Source organism: Leopardus geoffroyi, chromosome E2 (assembly GCF_018350155.1).
Source record: "Leopardus geoffroyi isolate Oge1 chromosome E2, O.geoffroyi_Oge1_pat1.0, whole genome shotgun sequence".
Classification (NCBI taxonomy): Eukaryota; Metazoa; Chordata; class Mammalia; order Carnivora; family Felidae; genus Leopardus; species Leopardus geoffroyi.
This window is the reverse complement of record NC_059335.1, coordinates 15,808,098-15,830,175: the sequence shown is the minus strand read 5'-3', so window position 1 is coordinate 15,830,175 and position 22,078 is coordinate 15,808,098. Positions and strand designations below refer to the sequence as shown.

General features: G+C 48.3%; 1 protein-coding gene across 6 annotated transcripts in view; it reads left to right on the top strand.

Annotated features, from left to right (window-relative positions):
* SIPA1L3 (signal induced proliferation associated 1 like 3) overlaps positions 1 to 22,078 on the top strand; it is a 237,928-nt gene that overhangs the window by 95,772 nt on the left and 120,078 nt on the right. Inside the window, exon 1 of one of the 6 annotated variants that reach the window (XM_045440894.1) lies at positions 21,180 to 21,304. The exons of the other annotated variants lie outside the window; for them this stretch is intronic. The gene's annotated coding sequence lies outside the window, so the exon portion shown is untranslated. Of the gene's footprint in view, positions 1 to 21,179; positions 21,305 to 22,078 lie in introns of those variants that run through there. 6 annotated transcript variants of the gene reach the window in all.

Genomic DNA, 22,078 nt, shown 5'->3' with positions numbered 1-22,078 from the left:
GATAACCGATTTTTCATTTTGGTAGTAATGTAGATTCCATTTTCTTTTATTTTAGAGAAAGAGAACACGAGAGAGGGAGAGGGGCAGAGGGAGAAAGAATTCCAAGCGGGCTCCGTATGCAGCCCAACGTGAGGCTTAGTCCCACAACGCTGGGATTATGACCTGAGCTGAAATCAATAGTCAGATGCCCAACTGACTGCTCCACCTGGGGGCCCCAGTAGACTCGTGTGTGTGTGTGTGTGTGTGTGTGTGTGTGTGTGTGTGTGTGTGTTTAAGTTTAAAAATGAATTGGTTTACTGGGGCTCCTGGCTGGCTCAGTCGGTGGAGCATGCAACTCTTAATCTTGGAGTCGTGAGTTCAAGCCCCACATTAGGTGTAGACATTACTTTAAAACAAATAAATAAAAATAAAAACGCATTGGTTTAAAGAAAATATTAAGTAAATAATTGCATAGATGGGACTAGATGCAGCTGAAAAGAAGAACAGAACACGGTGACTGAGGCTCGGTAGGCACTATTCTAATTCAGTTTCCCACTCTTTCTCCTCTAGTTCTGGGGTTCTCATCCAGGGACCTGAATAGAGGTTGGCAAACAGTTACCACGGACAGGTGCCCAGAGCCATTTGTGTTATGGTGGGTCCATCAGCCAGGAATGCTTTTAGCTACAAGAACAGAAAACCCAGCTTGCAGCATTTTAAACAACCGAGCATTGATTTCTTTCCCGTGACAACAAACCTGAAGGTATTTGGTTAGTTCAGAGGCTGAGTGGTGTCCAGCCTGGAGCTTCTTTGATCTACTCGGCCTTCCCTCGCGATTACAAGATTAGTGCTGTAGCTCCAGTCAGAACAAGGAGGGGAAGGCCAACACCCAGCCACACGTGTTTTCCTTTTCTGGACCACTTATGGATTCTCCCCAAAATCCTCCCACAAGGTTCCACTTACATCTCCCTGGCCAGCAATGTGTCACGTGGCCTCCCCTAGCTCCAAGGAAGGTGGGAAATTTCATTTAGCTTTTTCAGCCTCTCCTGAGGAGGAAGCCAGAGGAAAAGGGAATTGAGAGTGTCAGTCGGGTTAGCCAGCCAACAGTGTCTGGCTCCACAGGGGAAGAGAAACAATAATAATTAACATTAATGGGTACTGACTCTGTGCCCAGCCCTTCTGTGAGCACTTTACATGCATGATCTCATTCACCCCTTGTACCCACCCTGTGAAGTCGCTGCTATGATCTCCCCACAGGAATGACTTGGAAACTGAGGCACAGAGTGGTAAAGCCACCTGCCAAGTCAGGGAGCCAGGGTGGGGACCTTTGCAGTCTGTCTCCAGAGCCCTCGCTCTTGGCATTACACTTGGTTACCTCATAAGAGGTAACCTGGGGTCCCCAGACTGCTGGCTGTGTGACCTCGGTTTTAAATTCTTCCAGCAGGGGAGGAACAGGGCAGCGTGTTTTCTTTGGGGAAGTTTCGGTCATTACAAAGCTTTCTTGTGAATCACATCCGCCCTGTGCTCTACCTTTCCCTGGTCCTGGTCCAGTCCTGGTGAGCCAGCACCGCACATCTTCCTGGCTTGCAGATGGCTGAGAAGGCTAGTCCTGGCCTCCCCTTTCCAAAGAAATTTTACCTGTGCTTTTAATGCATCTTCCTAGAATGAGGCTCAGGCCTTGGTTCCTTTCTTGGGGTTCTGCTGGTCGATTCAACACACATTTAACGTGCTCCTTCTCTGTGCCTATTCCTGAGGGGTAGTAGCCTCATGGCTGGTGGACCCTGCACTTAATGGGGCTCCTCCTCCCAGGAAGGAGGGAGGCCCTCAGTGACAGTGACAGCCCAGAGCAGTTCAGGGCTGTATGGGGGAAGCCCAGGGATGGTGGACCCTGGAGGTGGCTAGCCAACCTGGAGGTCATCTGGGGCTCCTGGAAGCAGCTTTGGGCCTTAGAGAAGAGAGAGATTCATCAAGGAGCAGTTTGCCCTTCTCCACTCCCCCTGTCCTCAGTGAAACTCCCCTTTCTTCTTTCTGAATCGCCATCCCTTCCTCTGTAAAATTAGGGGTTTGGACTTGGGTTTCCATCCATCTGTCTCGTAAACATTGGTCATTTCCCATTTCCTGCTCTTGTGCTGGGCACGAGGCTTACAGGGCGGCCCTCCTGGAGAGAGAGTATTGTGGGAGAGATCTCTGGGTAAACAGCCTGGAGCGATGGGAGTTCTAATAGGGGAAAGCCACAGGACTGTGGGAACTTGGGGGGACACCGAACCCTAACTTGACATTTCAAGGCAAGTTTCTTGAAATTGAAATGGTGAAATCAGGAATGGTTTGATGTGGTAGCCAACAGCAAGAGCTTCAGAGTCCAGCTACGCGCAGAGCAGGGAGTGTAACCCAGGAGCTTCCTAACCCTTGAGAATTGAAAAGTGATTATGGGGGCGCCTGGCTGGCTCAGTCGGTTAGGCATCTGATTCTTGATCACAGCTCAGGTCTTGATCTCAGGGCCGTGAGTTCAAGCCCTGCATTGGGCTCCATGCTAGGCACGAAGCCTACTTAAAAAAAAAAAGAAAGAAAAGTGATTGTGAATCTCAAATACTTAAGAGTAGTGCCTGGCACAAAGTCGCGACGTAATACATGAGATGGTGGTGGTAGTGGCCGCAGCGACAGCGGCAATGGTGGTGGCTTATATGCCTTAGCCTTGACTGTGTGTCCCAGGTTAGGCAGCTTCGTCTCCAGCCCGTAAGATAGTAAGCACTAGCTGGTGGTGTTGTGATTACTTATTTACCAAATAGGAGTGTTTACCTTGTGCCCAAGCTGGTATGGTGCCAGGATTAGCAGTGCTGTGCTCTGGGGACACGGCTCGTTCAGCTGAGACCTGGGCCAGAAATCTCACAGGAGCAGAGCAGAGTGCCTCTGTTGTGTATTGGAAACCCACTGTTGTTGGCTTCCCAGTCCTTTTCCACCTAACCAGTCCCTGGGCCTTTCAGCACTGGCTGCTAGCACGTGGGCTGCCCTTGACCTCTGCGGCCAGAACGCATGGATGCTCTGCTCAGCCCATCAGCTGAATCCCAAATTAGACCTGACAGCGTGATTTATTCTCTGGGATGGAGCTGGAAGGGCAGAACCCCAGTGGGTGATTCCGAGGGAAGGTTGTCAGCCCGAATTAGCCCGGGTCCTTTCATGCAGTCTTGCTGGTTCAGCTTCCTCTAGCTAATAGGGTTTTCCAGGGTGTTGCTGGCTTCTGAGCCTCCTCCTGTCCCCAGGGGCTGAGACTTGACTGTGATCCCTGAGGAGCTGTGTCTGATGAGGGCCCCGAGGTGGGCTCTTTCTGAAGGGAGTGGGGGCTCTGGGTCCTTTCATCGTTTGCATCAGGAATTGAAAGTGGCAATTCCCCAGGGAATAGTCGGTCTGTCCACACACACCCCCCCCACCCCCCCACCCCCACCGCCTTCCTTTCACTGAGGTTCAGTTCTGGCAACAGGCCACGCACAACCTTGATACTCACCTCTCAGTCTGTGATCACCCTTGTCTCTGCGTCTAGCTGCCTTCCTTCCATCTCAGGAATGCTAGCAATAGGCAAGCTTCTGCTGCGATAACAGGTTGACCCTGAAATCCTAGAAGTTGGAAATAACAAATGTCAATTTCTTACTTGTGACACAAGGCAGGTTAGGTTGGCAGGGGGCGCTTTACCTTGTACCTCAGAGATGCAGGTCGATGTGGGCTCCAGTCTTGAAGCTTCATGACTAGAACATATAGCCTCCAGGGTCACCGTGGCAGAACAGGGAACTAGAGACTCCCACAGCACAGCACTTAGATGCTGAGGCCCAAAGTGACACAGTTCACTTCCGCTCGCACCCAGAACTAGTTACATGGCCCTGCCTAGCTGCAAGGGGCTAGAAATGTGGAGGTATGTGGGTATTCAGTGAACAGTAAATGTCCTGGCCACAACAGTCAGGTGTGGTATTTATTAAGCACCTTCTGTGGGCCACACCCTTTAGAGCTTTGGCAATACAAAGGGGTCCTCACCTTCCTGGAACTCATTCTCAGTGGAGGAAACAGAAGTTAAGTAATTACAAAAACAGCTGTGTGATTGCATCTGTGCTAAGTGCCCTGATGGAGGAACCAGCAGGGCATATCTAAGGGGAGTCTGATGTGTTTTGGAGAGATCAGGAGATGTCTGTTGTGAGGACTGACATTTGCAAGGAGGCCTGAAGGATCAGTAGACTTTAATGGAATGCGAGGGAGCTCTGGGCTAGAAGAGTTTGACTCTGCGAAGGAACAGGACGAAGGCCAGTGTAACTGCAGGGTCACTACAGGGAGAAGTCAGGAGGAGATGGGTATTTGGAACACCTACCTTTTGGAGCTGTTGCAAGAACTGAGCTCAGTCATTGTTTCAGCAAATACTGAGTTCCTGCCCTTTGGCAGGCAGAGTTTCAGGTACTAGGGGCAGAGCAGTGAACAAGACAGACAAATGTCCCTGCTCTTGTAGAGCTGAAGTTCTAGAAGGAGGAGCTAGACAATAAACAAGAAAAGCAAATAAGGTGATTTTACCTGGTCAAAAAAATATATATGTATGACCAATAAATAGGGTACTTTGTAATAGAGAGTGTATAGCTCGGATGTTTTTGGCTGTAAATGACAGAAAACCCCATGCATGCTGGCGTAGGCAGTCAGGGAATGTGTGGGCTTCCCAAGTCCAGAGGTTCTTTGGGCTGTCTTTTGGGCTTGTGACATGGTAGCTCAACAGTGGTGTTGAGGACCCAAGTTCCTTCTGCCACAGCTCTGCTGTTCCTGATGCTGCCTACACTTTAAGGCAGGTCCCTTCCACAGTCCTAGTGTGGCAGTTAGGGACACTAGGGGCACTCTCCTTTGGGAGCAGAAGCTTCTGCAAACTGTGTGTGCCCCAGGGACCTCTGCTAGCTCACTTTTGTGGGTAATGAACTGTAAGGGCGGTGGGAGGGCAATGGGGAGGCTGCTGCCATAGTCCAGATGGGAGGCGATGGAGGACAGGACCAAGGTGGGGGGAAAGGGGGGGCAGCTTGGGAGGTGGAGTGGACAGGGCTTGCTAATGGCATGGCTGCTCAAGAGAAGGACTGCTGAGCAAACACACACACACATAAACTGACACAAACGTCCACCTTGCACTGTCTTCTTCCTGTGAAAGCCGTGGTACACATTTGCACATTACAGACTCAGAAATCTCGCAGAAAAGATCCTGCATCTTCGCCTACGAGACCTTATTTTTTGAAAGACACTTAGTAACATGTTCTACAAAAAAATCTGAAAAATCTTGCTTTAATGGTTCTCATCCTCACCGCGTATTAGAGTCGTGTGGGGAGTTTTAAGAAACCCCAAGGCCTGGGCCCCACCCCAGACCAGTCCATTAGAATCACCAAGGGTGGGACCAGGCGTGGGATGTTTACTTTAAATCTCCCCAGATGTTTCCAGGGTGCGGCCAAGGGTGAGGACTACTACTTTATCGTATCCTTGGGTGAGCTTCACATTTATTAACCTGTATTGTTTGTTCGCCTCTCTGATTATCAAAGTAATGCTTGTTGTTTAAAAAGAAATCAAAGGACTCAATCCTCTAAGATGATCACGATTGCAAGCTAATGTGTTCCTTCAAAATCTTTTTAAATACTTGGGCTAAAAAAACCACGTGTCCTATAACATGGTGTTTCCCATCTTTTCAAAGAGTTTTTTTTGTTGTTGTTGTTGTTGTTGTTTTTTAAGTTTTGGGGCCTACTTGAAATGTTTAGGGATTATAAATAATATAATCAGCTGTCTACTTATATTTTTAAAGTTTATTGACTTTGTGACACATTTAGAATCACAATATCAAAAATGCTGAAATCTAAATGTTGCTTCCATCTTCTCACATACCATGAAAACAATGTTACATTCTCCACAGACATCCTTGTGACGAGAGTCACTTTTTGGGCCATTTACACTTATTTCTAGCATCCATCATTTTCACGTTCATCTGAAGTGTTTATGATGTGGCACTTCTTTATTTTTTTTATTATTTATGTTTAAATGTTACTTTTTTTTTTTAATTTATTTTTGAGAGACAGAGACAGAGCGTGAGCGGGGAAGGGACAGAGGGAGGGAGGGAGGGAGGGAGGGAGAGAGAGAGAGAGAGAGAGAGAGAGAGAATCTGAAGCAGGCTCCAGGCTCCGAGCTGTCAGCACAGAGCCCAACGTGGTGCTCGAACCCACAGACCTGAGCTGGAGTCGGACACTTACCCGACTGAGCCACCCGGACATCCCTATTGTGGCACTTCTTGAACCTATGTATGATGTTTTCATCGGAAACTGTATCCCAAGCCTCAAGAACCCAGTCATATATATCAGTCAGGTTTTTTTTTTTTTCCAATTAATTTTCCTTTTAGTTGTGTATGGGTAATTTCTGAAGTATAGGCACTAACTTGCTATGTTACATTTAAAAAGAAAATATATTTTTTAAGGACAGTTACTGAAAATGGGTGAATGAATAAATGTGAATACATTATGTGATTACATAAGTACTTGTTTTTGAGTCAGACTAATCATCCCAATATGAATTAAAAATGTCAATTTAAGGAAATTAAATTTCACCCCCCACAGCGGCACTTTGCTTCAAGACAGGTTGCCTTACACACACTTTTTTTTTTTCCATTTTCAAAATTCTAGTTTAATGCCACTCTCTGTATCATAAGACTTTTACATCCAGTATTTTGTTTAGAATAAGTGGGTTTGCTTACAATTATTTGCCCCTATTCTTTTTTGAAAGAATATTTAAAGGACCTGTTTAAATGACTCACAACACTTGGGATTGTGATGTTGAGCCCTTGAGAATGTTTTCTAAATCTATTATAACATATGCTGCCTTTTTATCGTTATCCAGACCAGCATCATCTAAGTCTTTAGGTGCTAATGTGTCTTTCCCAAATATCACTTTGTTCAAAATAAGATAGTACGAAAACTCTGAAAGACAATTCTTATTTCTGAGCATCATTTTTGGGGGGAAATCTTGCTTTATACTTGCGCAGTTCTTGTCATCAAAGTAAATTAATTATGTTAAATACACAGAATTAGCTCAGTGGTGTTGGACTTTCCTGCCACGAGCAATATAGTTGGAGAGCCCTTGCTCTCCGACTTTCCCAGCTTAATCTCATTCATTCATTTATTCATCCACTCATTCAGCATTGATTAATTTCCAGTCAGCTACCCTAAGAACTGGTATAGATGACAGTAGTAAAAATGGCCTGTGCTGGAACCCCAGCCCTCCAGTTCCACCTGTGTGCCTATGGCTAAAGCACTTACCTTCCTGTGCCTCAGCTTCCCCATCTATAAACTAGAGGTAGTAATACTACCTACCTCATAAAATGGTTTGTGGAGAGTCAGGGATTTAAAATACAGATCCATGATCCCAGGTGGAACATGATTGAAACAGACTATCCAAATTATCCAGGGGCACCTGGGTGGGTCATTCCGTTAAGCGTCCGACTTCAGGTCCTGATCTCACGGTTCGTGAGTTCGGGGCGAGCCCTGCATCGGGCTCTGTGCTGACAGCTCAGAGCCTGGAGCCCGCTTCTGATTCTGTGTCCCCCTCTCTCTCTGCCCCTCTCCAGCTCTCTCTCTCTCTCTCTCTCTCTCTCTCAAAAATAAACAAACATTAAAATAAATAAATAATCCAAATTATCCAGAATTCCAAAACACATCTAGCCTAAGAGGTTTGGAAAGGATTCATGAGGTATGAAAGCACTTAGCATAATGCCTAGCACATAATAAATGCCATGTAAATGGTACCCATTTATTATTATTTAAACTGCGTTGCCTCATCTTCCTTAATCATCATCTTGGAAATGCAAATGATAACCATAGTGAGATAACATTCCACACCCACCTCGATGGCTAAAATAAAAGACGATACAGGAGGAAATGAGGTCAGAGAATTAATGCAAAGCCTTGTAGGGACTGAGGCTTTGTCCTAAATGTATAGTGGGAGGGTTCTGAACACAGAATGGACGTGATCTGAGTCATGTTAACAGAGTCCCTCTGGCTGTGTGTGGGAGCAGGAGTGGGAGCCAGGAAACTAGGGAGGAAGTTCCTGCTAATAAGTCCATGGTCCGGTCAGGAGACACTATGCGGGGATGTAGGCAGGTCCTCATGTTTTCAAGGTGGGGCCAACCGTAAGTATGAACGGACTAGGTGTAGGATGAGAGAGCGGCCGGCGAAAGACGGCACTAAGGTTTTGTCCTCACCACCAGGAAGACATTGAGTTGGGGACCACCTGAGCGGAGGTTTGCAAGGAGAAAGCGAAGGTGGTGTAAAGAATCAGGAATGCACCTTTGGGTCTGTTAAACGTAGGCAGCTGCCCGAGCTGGCTGGGAAGCAGTCGGTATCCTAGTCTGGAGTTGAAGGGAAAGGTCTCTGCTGCCGAAGGAAATGTAGGAGCCCTCAGCAAAGAGACAGTATTTAAAGCCAGGAGACCAGATGAGATCACCGAAGGATGGGTGTTGATAGAGAAGAGAAAAGCTGTCCAAGAGTCAGAGGCTGAGAAGGAGGTATCTGGAGGAGGGAGAGACCCAGAGAGCACGGAGCCTGGAAACAGCCTTGAAAGCTGGGGACATGACAGACAAATGGTTGATGGGCGCAGGTTCAAGAAAGAGCTTTTGGGTTTGTTTTTATTTATTTGTTTGTTTTATTCATTTTTGAGAGAGAGAGACAGAGCATGAGCAGGGGAGGGGCAGAGAGAGAGGGAGACATTGAATTCTGAAGCAGGCTCCCGGCTCCGAGCTGTCAGCACAGAGCCAGACATGGGGCCCGAACCCACGAACCCCAAGATCATGACCTAAGCTGAAGTTGGACGCTCAACTGACTGAGCCACCCAGGCACGCCATGTGTTTGTTTTTAGAACAGTTTCAAGTTTACAGAAAATTGATCTCACAAAGGTATGAAATGGATCCAACCTTAAAGATAATACAGAATAGTTTGATGTCCCACCCGTGTGTCCCTCCTGCTCTCCCCTACCTCCCGATCTTTTTCCGAGACAGGACCTTGTGCCCGCCTTCCCAGCAGACATGAGCTGTGTGAATGTATGGCCCCGCGTGCTCTCTTTGTTGCTCTGTCGCTAGTGCTGAGGCCACCGCGTCTGACGCACAGTAGCCGCACAAGGTCTTCTATGGAGGAGGGATTAGAACTTGAAGGAGCCCCTGCAATCAGAGGCTGTCACTCCAGAATGTGACAAAAATGAGTCTTCTGGACCTGGGCTTCTGGCTCCTCTGGGTATCTTCCCTCTTCCCACCATGGGTTTTAGGGGGAAGGAATAATCGGGAATGAAACCCGGACCCCCAAACTAACCATTTACTAATAAGTGCCTGGTCCCGTGGCGGGACTGACATGGCTTCCCCATCTGTAAATGGGATAATAATAGTATTGACCTCACAGAGCTGTTGTTAAAAGTAATACCATTACCATTATTCTGACTTCATGGCACTCCCTCTCTGGTAGGGGAGATAGATATCAAGTAATCACTCAAATAACCACATAATTTAAGTGGTAAGTAAACTCTAAGGAAAAGCCAAGGTGCCTTGAGAGAATAGCAGGGTGGGAGGTGAGGGTCTTATTTGAGGCTCGGGTGGGGATGGGAGGGTCCGAGAAGACTTTTCTGAAGAAGTGACCCCCAAGGATAAATAGCAACTCACCCAGGGGCGAGGCGTTTTGAGCAGAGAGAATAGCCTGTAAAGAGGCCCTGAGATGGTGCAGAGCTGAAGTGTGTTGGAGGGACCCAGGCCGGTGTGTCCTGGGGTGGGGCAGGGGTCGAGTCAGCAGGCCCAACACATGGGGCCCAGTGATAGAGATTTGGACTTTCTTCCCACAGACCCTGGGAGCCACAGAAGGGTTTTAAGGAGAGCAGTCATACTATCTGGTTTGGTTTCGTTTGGTTTCTTCACTCCTGTGTGTACTTTCAAGTCTTGGTGTCCTGACTCCTTCCTCGAGGACCGTTTGTCACGCCTGCTCAAGCCAGGGTCAGGGTCAGACGCTCCAGCCCTCGCCCAGCATGCAGCACCCTGAGGCGTGCTGTCTTCTGCCACTCAGTGTGCAGGGTTTAAAGGAGCTTTACATCAGGAGAAGGTGCCCTGGTCCAGGCTCAAGGATCCTCAGGAAAGACGCGGCTTGTCGATCCGTGCCTGCCCGGCCACCGGGGGTGGGGGTGGCGCCGCATCGCGGATCACAGCAGCACCGCCTCTGTCTCAGAAAGTCTCTGGGCATTGCTGACCTGTGATCCCTTCCTCTCAGAAAAGAGACCAGCCTGCTCCCCGCAAAGATTGCCTCGTTTCGCCCCACACCTGGAGCTACCGACTGCACCCTCCCTCCCCGGTTCCCTGTTTATTTTGTCAGATGCCAACCAATATGTTGTCTCAGTTCCCTCTCCTGGGCCAGGCCCCGGAAAGAGGTGGGACAGGAGGGGGAGGGGAGTTTCCAGATGACCTGTGTCTCCTCATCACTGCACAGGAAATAGCTATTTTGTGGGCCATTTGTTTTTGGAGGCCCTATATCAGTGCCCCAGCCCCTCAGGGTGGAGCCAGGTGAGTCTGCCCACCTCCCCTTTGTCGTTCCCCCTGCCCCCCACCCACCTTCCAGCCTGGGAATCATGTCAGATTCCTGGGGTGTGGAGAGGCTCAGGTACCCTGAGCAGCTCTTCTGCGGAGTGACCTCTGCCGGTTGCTGGGTGAGTGGAGGGCCCTGCTGTCTGTCCTTCCTCTGCTTGCCCATGGCTGCCTGCTCCCAAAGCAAGGAGGGCTGTGACCTCAGGGGGAGGGGGCCTCCCTTCAGAGCAGTTGCATACATTGTGTCTCAGGAAACCCACAAAGCTTACAGCCTGAGCTCCGGAGCTGTGCCACCCACGTAGTTGACAGACTCTTCTAGAGACTCTTAAACAGATGGGTTCCCCACCCAGGCCTGGTCCTTGCTGTTAAGTGTGTCACAGGTATTGATTAATTTAATCCTTCCCACAGCCCTATGAAGTAGGTACTGTCGGTTTTATAGATGAGGAAACTGAGGCACAGGTAAGCCAGGTCACTTGTCTGAGCCACACAGCTAGAACGTGGCAGAGCAGGACTCAAACCCAGGCCGTCAGGCTTCATGATCGCTGTTCTGTGACTGCCTGCCCACTGCCCTGACACTGCACACACTCTCCTTACCACATCACCCTGTTTATTTTCTCCTTAGCACTTACCAGAATCAGTTTGTTGACTTGTGCGTCACCTGCCTACACCCTTTAGCATGTACGATTGATGATACAAATGATGTGTCTTATTCGTTACTGTAAACCCAAAATAGTATCTGGGATAGTACCAGGCACACGGGAGCTTCTCAGGCAGTATCAGTTGAAGGAACGAACCAAAGTTGCCAGTGAAAAGGATGTGGAGATACTGGATCTCTCATAACTCCATGCACGAGAATGTCCAGTGGTACAGCCGCTTGCCAATACAGGTTGGCAGTGTCTTAAAAATTAAATCTATGACTGTGACATGATCCAACCGTTGCACTCTTGGGTGGTTATCTGTCCCAGAGAAATAAGACTAATGTCCACACAGAAACCTATACACAGTTGTTCACAGCAACTGTACTCATAACAGTCAAAAGCTGGAAGCAGCCTCGAAGTCCTTCAGCGGATGAATGGTTGCACATACTGTTGGTACCACGCACCAGTGTGGATGAACCCGGGGAAATTGTGCTGAGCACAAAGTCAGTCCCAAATGGGATCATGCACATGCCACGTAGGACTTCCATGGCTAGAGAGAAGTCAATGCCTGGCCACTAAGCTTCAAAGGACAGACTGACTCTCTAGTTAGGAGTAATGCAGCTGGTGACTTTAAGTTGAAGCCAGTGCTCAGTGATCACTCTGAAGATCCTAGGGCCCCTAAGAATTATGCTTCCTCGGGGCACCTGGGTGGCTCAGTTGGTTGGGCATCCAACTTCAGCTCAGATCATGAGTTCGAGCCCCACGTCGGGCCTGCTGCTGTCAGGGTGGAGCCTGCTTTGGATTCTCTGTCCCCCTCTCTTTCTGCCCCTCCTCCTACCTCTCCTCCTGCCCCCCTCAAAAATAATAAATAAACATTAAAGAAAAAAGAAATAATGCTCCATCTATCTACTCTGCCTCTGCTCTCTAATGGAACAACAAAGCCTGGATGACAACGCATCTGTTTACAACATGGTTTACAGAATATTTTAGGCCCACTGCTGAGGCCTACTGCTCAGAAAAAAAGATTCTTTTCAGAATATTACTGCTCACTGACCATGCACCTGGTCACCCAGTAGCTCTGATGGAGGTGGACAAGGAGATTCATGCTGTTTTCACGCCTGCTGACACAATGTCCATTCTGCAGCCCACGGACCAAGGAGTCATTTCAACTTTCAGGTCTTAATATTTGAGAAATACATTTTGGTAGATTCTAGCTGCCGTACGAAGTGATTCCTCTGAGCAAAGTAATTTGAAAACCTTCTGAGAAGGATCCACCATTCTAGATGAAGTTAGAACCTTTGTGATTCATGGGAAGAGGTCAAAATATCAACATGAACAGGAGTTTGCAAGAAGTTGATTCCAACCCTCATGGACGAATTTGAGAGATCCAAGACTTCGGTGGAGGAAGTCACTGCGGATGTGGTGGAAACAGCAAGAGAACTCGGATTAGAAGGGGAGCCTGGCGATGGGACTGAATTGCTGCGATCTCATGATAAAACTTTAATGGATGAGCAGCGACTTCTTATGATGAAGAAAGGAAGAGGTTTCTCGGGATGGAGTCTACTCCAGGTGAAGATGCTGTGAAGATTGTTGAAATGAAAACAAAGGATTTAGAATGTTACATAGACTTGGTTGATAAAGCAGCAGCAGGCTTTGAAAAGATTGTCTTTTTTTAAAAGCAGTTCTCCTGTGGGTAAAATGGGTGAAACAGCATCACATGCTACACAGTAATCATTCATGAAAGGAAGAATCAATCAGTGTGGCCAACTTCTCTGTTGTCTTATTTTTCAAAATTGCCACAGCCACCCCAACTTTCAGCAACCACCACCCTGATCTGTCAGCAGCCCTCGACATCGAGGCGAGACCCTCCACCAACAAAAAGATTACCACTCACTGAAAGCTCAGAGTTGGTGGTCAGCACTTTTCATCAATAAAGGATTTTTAGGTGTTTATTTATTTATTTTGAGAGAGTGTGTATGTGGTCAGGAGAGGGCATAGAGAAAGGAAGAGAGAAGAATTCCAAGCAGTCTCCACGCTCAGTGTGGAGCCCAACGCGGGGCTCAGTCCCAGGACCCTGAGATCATAACCTGAGCTGAAATCAAGAGTCAGACGCTTAACTGACTCAGCCACTCAGTCACTCCAATAAAAAGTATTTTTGGGGTGCCTGGGTGGCTCAGTCAGTTGGGTGGCCGACTTCAACTCAGGTCATGATCTCAGTCTGTGGGTTCGAGCCCCGTGTCAGGCTCTGTGCTGGCGGCTCAGAACCTGGAGCCTGCTTCCAATTCTGTGTCTCCCTCTCTCTCTGCCCCTCCCCTGCTTGCTCTCTGTCTCTCTGTCTCTGTCTCTCTCTCTCTCTCTCTCTCAAATAATAAACATTAAAAATTTTTTTAAGTATTTTAAAATTAAGGTATATACGTTATTGTGGGGTTTTTTTTTAAGACATGCTATTGCACACTTAGTAAACTATACTATAGTGTAAACATAACTTTTGTACACACTGGGGATACAAAAATTCATTTGACTCACTTTATTGCAATACTTACTTTATTGCGGTAGTCTGGAACTGAACCCACAGCATCTCTTACGTGTGCCTGTATGTGGTATCTCTCGGTATCTTACAAGTATATGTGAGTCTACAATGATCTCAATAAAAAATTATGTTTTAAAAAAGTTGCCAGAGAGACTGGAGGAGAGACAAAGGGGGAGCAGAGGGTGGCTGTGGCCAGAGAGGCTAGGGTAGGGGCAGGGCAGAGCACAGCACAGGGCCTCCTAGACCAGGGAGTTGAGAGTTTATCCCGAGGTCAGGTCTGGAAGGGGTTCAGGCAGGGGAGGGACCTGGCCAAATCCACATTTCTGCAGGAAAGATTGGGGTGAAAGAATCTGGTAAGTGAGAGCTGCAAGAAGGGGACCTGAATGTGGGGACAAGTGAACCTGCTGGAGAGCCTTTTAGGGGTGCAGCTGCCCAGCCTCCCAGGGAGAGGAGCAGGGACGACTGCCGGACCCTAACTTGCTGGGAGTTAGGTCCTAACTCCTGTGTTTGGCCACCCAAGTCTGGAAAGGGGCTTTGTGTACAAGGAAGAGGTCCTGGCTCCAGCCTCCTCATTCATGTGGGACAAATGGCTTTATAATAACCCCTGGGCCACCACAATTCCCTAAGAATACATGTCCCTGTGGTCTCCTCACCAACCCCCCCACCCAGCCCCCAGAGATGGGGAACTCTATGGGAGGGAACAAAGTACTCAATTGATACGTGTCATCGGCCAGGCTCTGTGTCTTGTTTGGGGTGTGGGTTACACAAGTATAGACGTGTCAAAGTTCATTAACCTGTACATTCAAAATAGGTACATGTATGCAATTAAACTTCAGTAATTAAATATATTCCATCAAATAAGAATGATAAAATAGTTCATATTTTTTTACGTTTTTATTTTTTTTGAGAGAGACAGAGACAGAGTGAGTTAAGGGAGGGGCAGAGAGAGGGAGAGAAAGAGAATCCCAAGCAGGCACCACACTGTCAGCACAGAGCCCGACTCGGGGCTCAAACTCACGAACCATGAGATCATGACCTGAGCTAAAACCAAGAGTTGGACACTTAACCAGCTAAGCCACCCAGGTGCCCCGTAGTTCATATTTATGAAGCCTTTTCTCTGTGCCAGGCTCCATGCTAAACACTTGACACGTGTTAATTCATTTTACCAGCACAACAATTCTGTGAGATGGGTACTTCTCGCATTTTATAGATGAGGCAGCTCAAGGGAGATCACACGTCCCTGGTGGCAGAGCAGCGATTGGCACCCGGCACAGACAGACTCCGGAGCTCAGGTTCCTTTGGTTTCCCAGTATTCTCACCCCGGCCTTTCCCCGATTCTGATGGGCCAGTGGCACACGGCAGCTGGGGAGGGCTCCTCCTGAGGGCCTCCGGCCATGTGCTGTTGCAGAGAGCCCCCCTAAGAGGTCAGATCTTAAGGCAGCCCAGATCCAGAAGTGCGACCTTTGATTCAGGAACAGAGCCGCTGCGGGAGAGCCAGGCTGGGCTTTCTTGTCCTCTCTCATCCTCGTCCCCAGCCAGCTGGGGATTAACCGCCTGCTGTTCTCAGGAGAAATAGAACATAGGAAACTTGCTGCAGCTCAGCTCGGCTCTTGTGATGAATGAGGGAAGTAACCCTCTGTGGGAGGTTCTTGAGCCCTTGTGCACAAAGGACAGCACAGCTGGCTGTTTCTGCGGCATCACATGCGTGGTGCCATCTGGGCGGGCAGGGGACATGCAGCTTGAGACCTGTACGTAATCTCCTTATGTTGGGATTCAGGGTGTCTCTGATGCCCCATTGTCCTCTTACAGAGATTTCTCCTTGTTAACAGTCAGAAAACGGCTGCCTAGTCTTTGGGTCTCCGTTAGGATGCATTTAGATGCAGGTAACAAACCCCTGGCATCATTTGGCTAAATAGCAAAGAAGTTTAATGTGTCTTAGATGTCCATCGGGCAGTGGCTGTCTGGTGGGTGGGATCAGTAGTTCAAATATCTGTCATCAAGGACTCAGGTTCTCAGCGTTAGCCTTACCTTAGTATGGAGATATAGATAGAGATATATAGATATATCTAGATACAGATATAGATGTACCTCTTTGTCCCCAAATGGCTGCCAGTGACAGGGCTACTAGCTTTCTTGTCTACAGACATTAGGAGAGAGAAAGAAAAAAAAAGCATCCTTTGTGGATTATAAATACTCCCTTTAGTCCGTGATTGGTCCAGCTTAGGTCATGTACCCCCACCCTTGCCAGGCCAATCACATCACCAGAGGAATGACATACCTTGATTGCCTTTAACCAGTTGGGGCCCATTATCCAGGAGAAGAGGGAAGTGGGTACTGAGTAGACAATCAAACACCTGCCACAGCTGGGAAAGGCCTCCAGACCCCTCCCTGACCGAGGCTCACTAAATTAAAAAACTGTCAGGCCCAACAGTTTGTGGCATTTAAGAACACAGAAGTATGATTTTCATTTTTTAGTGTTTATTTTTGAAAGAGCAAGAGGGGTGGGGGTGGGCAGAGAGGGGAGGGGGACAAAGGATCTGAAGCAGGCTATTCGCTGACAACAGAGTGCCTGATGCGGGACTCGAACTCACGAACCGTGAGATCATGTCCTGCACTGAGATAAGAGTCAAACGTTCAACCGACTGAGCCACCCAGGTGCCCCTGGTTTTCTTTTGAAGAAGTACAGTGATTTGTGTCCAGTTTGTGCCTTCTGCCTCCCCTTCCACCCTCACATAACCCCACAAATGGGGGGCACGTAGAGTTTGTCTCCCATAGACTACTTGTCTTTTGGCAAAAACTGTGTGTTGCCTCCTTTCCCCGTGGGTAAGTTTTTCTTACTTTTTCCCTCATTCTCTGTTTTTCCTTCCATTCCTTCCCCACCCTGAGGTGTGAGTGGTGTGGTCTATAGCTATGTACATATCCTTGCAAAAAGATACATTGAGATTTGAATAAGAGCTTCCAGAAATGGTTTTGGGCTCCGTATATCATTTCTTCCGGTTTTCACCTAACAGCATGTTTTGAGATTAGCCATGTCACTGTGTGCTCCTGTGTGTTTGTTTGCCCTCTGAACAGCCATAACGTGATGTATATCCGTGACTCCTGACATTTCCAGTCCCCCGTGTTGGCACCCAGGTCACCCCCAGCAGACAGCATTCCGTGAATACCCACATACATGTGTCCTTCTGAGTCCCTGGGGCTTATATCCAGGAGTTGTGTTATGGCAGGAGACAGACAGACAGGCATCTCTCTTCCCCCAGGAATGGCCAGCCTCCATGAGGCTGCTCTGGCCCACACTCTCCCCAGAGTACAGGAGAGTCTAGCTCTCCCGTTGACTTGTCATCGTTTGCTTTTATTCTGCCTCCTAATTTGTGCCAAGCCAATGAAGTTGGGGTCTCAGGTTTCAATGCGCTTATTACTGGTCTGGCTGAGTGTTACCTTCTGCCCCCTCCTGCACCTGTACCCTGATATAGGCTTCCCTTAGCATGAGTGGCCAATTCAGAGATGAAAGAAGGTGGGAGGGCGTGGTCATTAGGGGCAAACTCTGGAGCCCAAGCCAGGCTTGGGTTCAAATCCTGAGCCTGCCATCTAACCTGGCAAGTTACTTAACCTCTCTGAGCCTGAGTTTCCTTAAATAGAAAATGGAAATGATAGGGGCGCCTGGGTGGCGCAGTCGGTTAAGCGTCCGACTTCAGCCAGGTCACGATCTCGCGGTCCGTGAGTTCGAGCCCCGCGTCAGGCTCTGGGCTGATGGCTCAGAGCCTGGAGCCTGTTTCCGATTCTGTGTCTCCCTCTCTCTCTGCCCCTCCCCCGTTCATGCTCTGTCTCTCTCTGTCCCAAAAATAAATAAACGTTGAAAAAAAAAAAAAAAGAAAATGGAAACGATAGTGGTATGTATATCCTAAGATATATTGCAGATTTAATGAGATAATATATATAAAGCATTTTGGACAGTATCAAGCATATATGTGATATGAAAATATCAGTAGTTAGTATCACTGTCATCATTATTGAGTGTTGTAAAGTTTCTAAACATTCAAATATTTTACTCTCTCTTTTACCCTATCTTTTTTTTTTTTTTATTTATTTACTTATTTTCATTTTCGTGAGAGGACGCACACGAGCAGGGAAGAGGAGCAGGGAGAGAGAGAGAGAATCTTTTTATTTTTAAAATTTTTTAAATGTTTATTCATTTTTGAGAGACAGAACAGAGCACGGGCAGGGAAGGGGCAGAGTGAGAGGGAGACAGAATCCAAAGCAGGCTCCAGGCTCTGAGCTGTCAGCACAGAACCCAACGCAGGGCTCCACTGTGGGATCATGACCTGAGCCAAAGTCAGACGCTCAACCGACTGAGCCACCCAAGCGCCCCAAGAGAAAGAGGATCTTAAGGAGGCTTCATAATATCAGGGTGGAGCCTAAGATTCTCTCTTAAGATTCTCTCTCAAGATTCCCGACTAGGGGCTCAATCCCAGGACCCTGGGATCATGACCTGAGCTGAAATCAAGAGTAAGATGCTCAACTGGCCGAGCCTTCCAGGTGCCCCATTACCCTCTCTTTTCTTTTAATTCACATCAGATTGTCTGCCTATGGAGGCATTTCTGGCTTCTCTCTGCTGGCTTCTTAGGGAGCATGAGAGAGATTATAGTGAAACTTGTACAAAGACAAATCAGGCCTGGATATACTCCTCTGTCCCACATTTGGGCAGGTGGTATCTATTCATTTCCAGGTATGTGATTGTATTTTTAATGTTTAAAAACATGGTATTTGAATTTTAAAAAATTTCAACATTATAGAGGTATGTGAGGTCAACATTGAAAATGTGGCTCCTTCTTTCCTGGCACCCCCCTCCACTCTTACTTCTGGGAGATAAAATAATGATTGTGAACAGTTTGCTGTGTCAGCCGTGCTGTTAAGGGTGTGAACCCTGGACCCAGATGCCCTGGGCCTACATCTTGGTTCCAGCACTGGCTGGCTCTGTGACCTACCCTTTGCTGTTGCTGTCATAACACAGTGTCGCAGACTGGGTGGCTGAAACAACAGAAACTTAGGCTCTCCAGTTCTGAGATCTCCAGTCTAAGACCACGGTGCCATCAAGGTTGGTTTCCTCTGAAGCCTCTCTCCTTGGCTGGAAGGCATCTGCCCTATTGCCCTTGTTCCTCTGTGCGCACGTGGGCCCCACATGTCTTGTCTGTGTCCTGATCGCATCTTACAAGGACATCAGTCAGATTGGATTAGGACACACCCTAATGGTCTCCTTTTAATTTACCCCTATAAAGGCCTCATCTCCAAATACAGTCACATTCCGGGGTACTGGGGTTAGGGCTTCAACATCTGACCTTGACATTCTGTGCCTTGGTTTCTTCATCCATAAAATGGAGACAGTACACTGTGTCTACCTCATTAGGCTTTATGAACATATGATATATAACGTGTACAAAGTCCTGGTACCCGCTAAGTGGTATATTCCCATTTGCACTTGGTGTTGGAATCACTGGGTCCACAGATGTACATGGTTTCAATTTAATTAACTGACAAATTGCCTTCAAAGGAGTTTCTGCCAGTTAGTACCCCCGCCAACAGAATAGGGACCTGTTTTTTCTTGCCTGTTGGTTTTGTTTTAATAATGGAAAATTTCAAACATTTACAGAGGTAGAAAGAAGAGCACGCAGAGCCCACAGGTGCAGACCTGTCACTAGAGCCTGTAGTTACTGGCACCCCGCCAAGCATGCTTCCTCCAACCCCTTGCCTTTGGATTATTTTGAAGCAGTTCCCAAACATCGGATCATTTTGTTTGGGAGGGGTTTAAACTCCATGCTCACAATGTTCCTGTGCCTTATGGAAGAGAGGAGGAGATTTCCATAAAATAATCCTTCGTTTGTGTGGGGCTTTTTACTTTCCAGCTGCGTCTTCTCCCCCTCAGTCTCAGATGCCCCTAAAATGCAAGCAAGACAGGTGTATCTGTCAAGAAAACAGAATCAAGGTATTTCTAGGGATTACTCTAAGTATTTCAGGCAGAAGGAATTCAACACAGAGAACTTGTGTTAATGAGTGATGGAGGAACAGAGGAACAAAACAGGGACGGGGAGGCAGTCCTGAGACTAGAACCGGAGCTGGAGGGACACAAGGGGGAGGTGGCATTACTGGAACCCAGGGCAGTGGAAGTGTCTGAGACTCTGTCCAAGGTGGAGGTTGAGAGGGAGAAGCACGCCCATTGGCTGAACTTAACCAGGAATCCTGGGAAATGTAGTTCCCTGTGATTCAGAGCGGGACCGGCAGTGGATCAATGAGAGAAGTTGATACCCATTTAATGGTTGCGAAAACCAGAGTGTCTAAATGACCTGGTCAGGGGTATGTTGCTTAGTGATCTGCACCATCCTGGACACTGGGGTCCCTTGAGGCATCTCTTTGGGCATTGCCTGCCTGGTGCTAGTCCCTGCTGCCTGGGACAGGCCTCCCTTGAGAGGCTCAAGGCCATTTGCCCATGGTTACATTTTCTTCCTTTGCTGGAGGAATCCTTTCCAAACTTCCCCCGCCCTGTGCTCACAAGACACTCCCTTTTGTTCTGTCAGAGGCCTGGGTTGTGCCGTGACCTAATGAAAACCCTCCTGAGGACCCTGTGCCTGTAGGCAGGGTGGCTCTGCTTGCCTGCAGAGTCCTGGGTGGGGGGATGCAGGGAGCCCGGCGTGAGGCGCCAATGTCTCGGGCCAGGAGAGAGGCCAGAGGAACGTCCCAGCACTGAGCAATGCCAGCTGGCATTTAGCGGGCACTTGTGCACCAGCCAGGCTCTAGGCACGTGGGGTGAGAGGTATACTGCGCATTCTCCTGGAGCTGCTGGCTTTGGGAGGGTGGGAGAAGCCGGGGGAGGGGCAGGGTGCCAGCTCTGTAGACCTGGGAGTTAAACAGCGTGTGGGGGTAAAATAAAAGTGTAGGTGGTCAGTCATCCAAGAGAGCCCCCAGTCAGATGACGAGGATTGCTAACGTTAACTGGGCCCTGCTCGTAAAGCAGGCCTGTTTCAAGTACTTCACGCTTCACATAGATTCACTTCTTGGATTCTCACAGCAATCCTGTGAGGAGAGAAAGGCAGAGAGTTAAGTAACTTGCCCGAGGTTGCACAAGCCAGTGTTCCCAGTGATCACCTGCGCTGGGCGCTGCTCTAGAACTTTACCTGTCGACTCCTTTAATGTTCACTTCAGCCCCGTAAGGGAGGTACATCTGTTATTTCCATTTTATAAGTGGGGTAGCTGAGGCACAAAGAGGCTAAGTGACTTGCCGAGGTCATGTGGCAGAGCTGGGACTCAAACCCGGGCAGCCTGCCTTCCGAATCTGTGCTCTTAACTGCTACGCTGCACCTAGTCACAGACAAGAATTAACATTTGCTTGCAGAGTACTTTCTACCGTGCTTTCTCAGATTTCGTCTCCTTAAAGGGGAGACTGATCATGGTAGCCATGTGACGGGCAAGGAAACGGCAAGGATGAAAAGAAGCTGATGGTGATAGCAGCCAGCACACCTCCCTGGCATCCCACCAGGTCCTGTCCACATAGGGGTATCGAAGTTTCCTCCCATGCCCTATGAGGTAAATACTCACAGATGAGGAAACTGAGCTGAGGGAGGTGAAACGCCCGTCGTTCAGAGCTGGGAGGTACGTAGCTGTACTCAGGTCCTGGTGGGTCACATTCTGGATCATTCACCAAACACTGACTGTGTGCCGGCTCTGTGCCAACTGTGCCCAGCACTGTGCTAGTGCTGAGGGACAACAGCGAACAAAACTGTCATTGAATTCAGATTCAGGCGGGACCAATGTCCACCAGCTGCCATCCATTCTGATTGCCTCTTGCCTTTGCCTTACTAGTTTCTAAATATTTTGTATCTCAGCCTGGGACAGAAGTAACAGATACTCAGCAGTTCTGGGATGCTTCAATAGCTTCACATGTCCGAAGCCCAGGTGTGTGCTTCTGAAATCCTCTTAGCCTTTCCTCATGTTTGCAAGATGGTTGCTGTGGCTCCAGGTGTCACATCCTGTCATAGCCATGAGGCAGGAAGCAGGGAGCCAGTTTCTGCCCAACCCCCACCCCCACCCCCCCAGCAGACTTCTCGGCTCCAAGCTAGAAAAGTGAGTGTCTGGCTTTTTCAGCATCAATATTGGCAGGTAAGCAAAGGAGAATAGCATTGGAATGTCAAGGGGAGGCCAGTGAGTGTTTGCTCTGGCTTAGGAGGTGAGCTTTACATTCCGCTCAGGCCTGACCCCAGGTGTTTTTCTTCGTGCCAGGGACATTTGTGCAGTTATTCATACAAGGCAGGAGAGCCAAGAGGTTGAGAGCATGGACTCTGGAGTCAGTCAGCAGGATTC